We start from the raw sequence: 6,429 nt of genomic DNA, 5'->3' as shown, positions 1-6,429 counted from the left end.
AACATACGCTAAGGACAACACCCACAACCATGCCCAAGGGAGGACTCGAACCTCCGATGGGGGGAGCCACGCCACCCATGACAAGGTGCCGAAGACCTCGCTGCTACTTCGCGCGCCTTTTACTTACATCTGGCTGACGTCTTAGCCTGACAGTAACAGTGCACTCTCGCGTCAAAATAAGGACAATTATTTCCTGAACATACCGTGTTTGTAAATTATAAGATCTTCCGTCATATGATGACACCCGCCTTCGTATTATACAGAGAGTAACCAAACAACTAGATCCGATGATTATCTGTAGCCAACATCTGCACATAACAAATATTGTCCTAATACAGTTGCTTTGGTCTACTTGATCGTGCACCACCATTTGCATCCGATAGTTACTGAATTACGATAATCTGTAACTAAAAAGGTGAATGAGTTGCCTAAAACACAGGCGCTTATGTCCTTTCCTTTCCGACCCGTCGCGTGAAGAAAGTCTGCAGCAGACACATACTCCCTTCCCACACCCCCTCTCTCACTCTAGTTTGTGGCATTATGATGTGTCAGGAGAAAGGATAAAAGGCTCTATTAGGGAACTCAAGGTATCTGCAGGCAGGTAACAACTTGACAACCCTCCGATGACAGATGCCTGCCTGCAGACGTGTATGGCTTCTTCGCAAATTTTCACTCTAAAATCACATTTTTAAAATTCTCAATAAATGTTCGCGGGTGCCAACGTAGTTATAGCCAAACTGGGGATCTTACAGGGGCCCTTCGCCATTGCATTCAAGCGTTTTTCAATGTCGTACTCGTCCTGGATCATGCCACAGTACGGTACGAACCAGAGGGGCTGGACATGCGTAAGAACTCTTTGCTAATTTGGATCACGTTCAAATTTCTTCGATTATTTCTGATCGGTTCCTAGTGGTTCCAAGGAGTACACGAGTGCAAAAATTGCGATTACGTTGCATTCCAAAGGCGTGTAAACACGTTCAAAGGGGCTGCAGGTCCGCAATGTCCTAAGATCTGATTTGAAACGTCCGGAGGTGCCAGCAGCGTCTACGCCCAAATGGACGCCGGCCGCTGCGGCCGAGCGGTTCTAGGCTCTTCAGTTCGGAACCGCACTGCTGCTACGGTCGCAGGTTCGAATCCTGCCTCGGGCATGGATGTGTGTGATGTCCTTTTGTTAGTTGGGTTTAAGTAGTTCTAACTCTAGGGAACTGATGACCTCAGATGTTAAGTCCCATAGTGCTTAGAGCCATTTGAATCGTTTTTGAGCCAAATGGACGCCTCAGTGAAAGGGTTAGTTCCATTGACGCAATTTATGACAGGCGCTGAGGCCTTTTCGTGTCGATTCTGAGCGTCGGTGTCTCTGCCACCCATAAAAAAATGGAGTGATTATGCGATTTCAACGCTGTGTGCTACTGTTCTGACCTCTATTGCAGAGGCGTCAAAAGTAGCGGTGAAACATGGGTCAAAAAAGGATGTGATAAACTTCTCATACTGACACGTCCATGCTGAGCAGCACTGTAGTGAAATCTAATGCCAATGTGACATGCATGTGTTCACTTCTTGCTGTTTGTAGCGTCGTCGAGCTCAAGGGTGACGACATAGGACGCCACGTTATTTAACCACTACACAGGAACGAGAATTATATTAATACCTTCAGCTGCTAACGGGCGTTGATATATATCAACAGGGACAGGTGAAAATGTGTGCCCCGACCGGGACTCGAACCCGGGATCTCCTGCTTACATGGCAGACGCTCTATCCAGCTGAGCCACCGAGGGAACAGATGATAGTGCGACTGCAGGGACTATCTCGCGCACGCCTCCCGCGAGACGCACATTCTCACCTTGTATGTCCACACACTACATCTGTAGTGTCCCATCCCAACTCACTGATTACTCGTGGAAGACATTCTTACTAAGTCCTGTAAGAGATCGGGGAATATGTGTGCATCCGAACAGAAGAAGAAGGTCATGGCCGGTATTGCCAGAACGATATACTTACGTCCGAACGTTCGAAAGAACAGGCACCATATCTATATAAGTATATCCATATAACTACAGAGAAAAGCTGAAGACACTTTTGAACTTCGAATGGGAGACATCTACGGTGTTCCGAAGAAGTGTTCCTTTAATTTTATTTGCAGTCCATTTATCAGCTTCGATGACAGATTGCTGCGTACGTGACTGCTCTGAAACAGTTGATAGACAGAAGCAGTAGCTATATTCTTTTTTGAAAGGCTCTGTTCAGGAATATGTGTAATGTATTTACTGTGCCTTTCACATGAAGAATTTTGCCAATGTGAATTATTTATGTGTTCCCTAACGCTGTAGAAACTAGTACTAGATGTTAGGATAAACACGATCTCTTTCTTAAATGGCTCTTATGCTTCTATGTTCTTCATTTCTTCAGGTAATGGACAGGATGTTATTTTATGTTGATAAAGCGCGATTTTCTGATATCAGGCCTTGCTATGTACATTATCTGGTCAAAAGTATCCTGCCACCTATTGATGGTCGTCAGTATGAGGTATCTCCACCCTCCGACACTCTGACGGCTCGAAGTCTGCTGCAGACACTTTCAATGTGTCTGAATGTGGTATTTAGTAAGAACTTGGAATTCGCTCCCATTCCTCTATAGACAAACCAGAGAAAGGAAATGTTTTAATGTTGCCTTACAATCACGTGTTTGAAATGCAGCTATGAGATATATGAACAAACGGATGATGTCACTATGTGGAGCCACTTAAGCCCGGTTGTAGCGTACTTCTTTATGCAAAAATTCGAGGAGCAGCCATTGGAAACAGCGAACAAGAAACCGAATGGGAGGAGACGAGGTACTGGCGGAATTCAAGTTGTGAGGGCGGCTTTCGAGTCGTGCTTGAATAGCTAAGTCGATAGAGCACTTGCCCGCGAAAGGCAAAGGTCCTGAGTTCGAGTCTCTGTCCGGCACACAGATTCAATCTACCAGGAATTTTCAAGAAACAGAATATTTGGTTCCAGTACGTGGATAACACATTTGTTTTGTGGCGATACGGCAGGGAGGAACTGGATCGTTTTCACAAACATCTCAACGGGATCAGTCCGAAGATTCAGTTTATCATGGAGGTGGAGGCAGCCGGAAGATTGAATTTTCTTTATGTGCTAGATTTCAAGAAAGAAGATGGTAGCTTGTACCACATGGTTTATCGAAAACCCACGCGCACAGTTCGTTACCTACACCGGGATTCGAGCCAGTACCCACAACAAAAGCGAAGGCACCATAAAAACAGATAGAGCAAGGACAATTTGCGAACCAGATCTGCCTGGCGCAGAATTAAAACATCTCACCAATGCTTTGCTGAAGAATTATTATTCGTTCGCTGAGGTGAAAAGATCGTTAAGACCACCGAGTAGAAATCATAGCGACTCTCAAGAACCAGTGAAAACGAAAGTTTTCCTGCCTTTCATTAAGTACGTTACTGGGCGCATAGAGAAAATCCTGAAAAGGCGGAACATCGCGGTAATTTACAAACCTATCCGGAAAATACAAGATCACCTAAAAAATCTGCCAAGGATGCTTGCCAAGCCGTGGAAAAAGCAGGACTTTGTAGGATTCCTTGCAGTTGTGAGGAGGTATACGTAGGTACCACAAAAAGAACGGTCAAAAAACGACTAGAAGAGCACAAGGGCAATTGCAGAAGATTGGAAACTGACAGGTCAGATTTTGCGGAGCATGCTTTGCAGCCAGGAGACCATTACCCATTACTTCATTTTGGTAGAACTCAAGTACTTGGAGTCGCTAGCGGATACCATGAAAAGTTATGCAGAGAGGACATAGAGGCTGTAGAACAACCCAGAAATTTCAGTAGGTAGGAGGAGGACGTGAAATTGAATGACATGTGCCTTCCGATGCTGAAGAAGATGCGTACCAGTCTTCCACAATGGGATGACAGCAAGAGCGAACACAGCAGTCGACAACGGCCACTTGCCCTCACGCGTTCAAAATACATGACGTGACGCAACACTGCGCGAAGGCACGTGGAAGCGGAATTTTGCTGAGGAAGTAATGAGACAGGCTGTGAATTGGACATTGAAAGTAGCTACGATCCCACTGTAAAATGTCCTCCACATGTGGGGTTGAAACGTTGAGTTTTAGGGTGAAATCCATGCGACCACGGCATAATAGACTGGAACACTTTATTAATTGTGGCACTTCTGGCCGTGAAAGTTTACATTTTACAAAATGGGTCAAATGGCTCTGAACACTATGGGACTCAACTGCTGTGGTCATAAGTCCCCCAAGAACTTAGAACTACTTAAACCTAACTAACCTAAGGACATCACACACATCCATGCCCGAGGAAGGATTCGAACCTGCGACCGTAGCGGTCGTGCGGTTCCAGACTGTAGCGCCTTTAGCCGCTCGGCCACTCCAGCCGGCTACATTTTACAGTTTCATTACAGTTGCAAAAGACGGTGTTTAACCTATACAACATGTACAAGGTGTGACAATAAAGTAATGAGACTGATTTTCTTTGCAAGATGTGGCAACCCTGCACGCTTGTGTAGGCAAAATATATTTGACCTTGGTCTATAGGCTGCTTCTAGTCCAAGCGGCACATCGATGCAACTGCTCAGTCGTGAGTTGTTCTACAATAAGTTAACATGTGTCTGTGTCTCTCGTCAAGGAAATGGAACCGCAGAATATTGCGTAACGGTATTCTATTTTTTTGCGTTAAATTCGGTGAAAATGCGACGACAACTTTCGATAAGCTTCAGAAGGCTTTTGGAGAGGAGGTTATGTCAAGAGCTCAAGTTTTTTCGTTGGCATAAAATGTTTAGTGAAGGCAGAACGGATGCTGAAGATGAAGACTGCAGTGGAAGACCATCAACCTCATGGATGGGTGTCAACTTGGCCAGGGTGCGTGAGCTCGTACTATCTGATCGAAAATTATCCATGAAAATGATTGCAGAAGAACTGAACATCAATCGAGAAATGATTCATCTAATAATAACTGAAGATCTTGGTATGATAATGCGGGATACCACCTTGCTCTGTCAGTACAGCAATTATTAACCTCAAAACAAATTTCAGTACTACCACAGCCACCTTATTCTCCAGATATAGCTCCGTGCGACTTTTTTTTCTGTTTCCAAGAGTAAAAACGGCCGTCAAAGGACACCATTTTCAAACAACGCAAGATGTCCAAAATGCTGTGACGAAGGCCTTGGAGGATATTACAGAAGATGAGTTCCAGAAATGTTACCATCAATGGCAGAATCGCTGGAAAAAGTGTGCGCAATCAGAAAGGAACTACTTTGAAGGAGACAACACTAAACTTGACTAAAACGGTAAGCAACTTTTATTTTCGCATCAGTCTCATACTTTATTGTCGCACCTCGTATGTCTGCAAATTCGGAAAAAAAGAAGTCGAAAAACAAAGACTACATGTTGTACTTATTTTTATGCGGGCATTGAAAACATGGACGTGTTTTGCAAGCAGTTGTGTTGAGAGTGATGTGTCGGCAGCTGGGCCAACACCTTGTAGATCGAGATGACTGAAAATGCACGCTAGACTAACGCAGACGGGCGTGAAGTACTGGAACAGGCTACGTAATTAATGCTATGAAGAAAAGTACGTAGCTGGATTAATAATTATCTTTAATCAATCATTGTGGTACATCGCTCTTGACGATACACAGGAGACTTTAATTACAATCACTGTAAGGCTAATGGCGCCTTGCTAGTTCGTAGCCATTAACTTAGCTGAAGGCTATTCTGTCTCTCGGCTAATGAGAGAGAAAGGCTTCGTACATCTAGTCGCTAGCTAGGTCGTCCGTACAACTGGGACGAGTGCTTGTTCGTATCACGAGACCTGCCTTGTGGTGGCGCTAGGTCTGCGATCACACAGTGGCGACACGCGGGTCCGACATGTACTGAATGGACCGCGGCCGATTTAATCTACCACCTAGCAAGTGTGGTGTCTGGCGGTGACACCACAGAGAGTGATATATTAACATCGGTGGCAAAATACACTTTGGCTCCCTTTCCACAACAGTTTGTCGGAATATTGGTACTTTCTAAAATTCTCAACACATCTCTTCGACTGAATTTTCTCATTTTGAGGTACAGAAGGAGCGATCTGTTTTACTTGCTAAAAAAACATTCTATAGTCTGGATAGCGTAAAATATTTCCTTAGTTAAGACACTCGGTTTAGGTAAACGTCTCTGTCATCTTCGTGTCTTAAAAAATCATTTTGTTGTGAAATGAGTTCACGTTTTTGAATATTTTGGTTATGATAAACTTTTTTTATAATGTGCTAATTTTTATCCACTTAACATCTTGACATGAGCTTCAACGTAAAATGAACACGTTTCACAACAAAAAGATTTTAAGACCTGAAGATGACAGCAAAGTCTGAGGACACAGGTTGTCTTAAATAAAGAAATATT

General features: G+C 44.1%; 1 non-coding gene across 1 annotated transcript; it reads right to left on the bottom strand.

Annotated features, from left to right (window-relative positions):
- Positions 1-1,701: 1,701 nt before the first annotated feature.
- Positions 1,702-1,775, bottom strand: Trnat-ugu. The gene has a single exon. It is a non-coding gene; the product is annotated as a tRNA-Thr (tRNA).
- Between the last annotated feature and the right edge of the window lie 4,654 nt (positions 1,776-6,429).

The sequence above is a fragment of the Schistocerca piceifrons genome, chromosome 1, assembly GCF_021461385.2.
Source record: "Schistocerca piceifrons isolate TAMUIC-IGC-003096 chromosome 1, iqSchPice1.1, whole genome shotgun sequence".
Classification (NCBI taxonomy): Eukaryota; Metazoa; Arthropoda; class Insecta; order Orthoptera; family Acrididae; genus Schistocerca; species Schistocerca piceifrons.
This window is presented reverse-complemented; position numbering and strand designations above follow the sequence as displayed.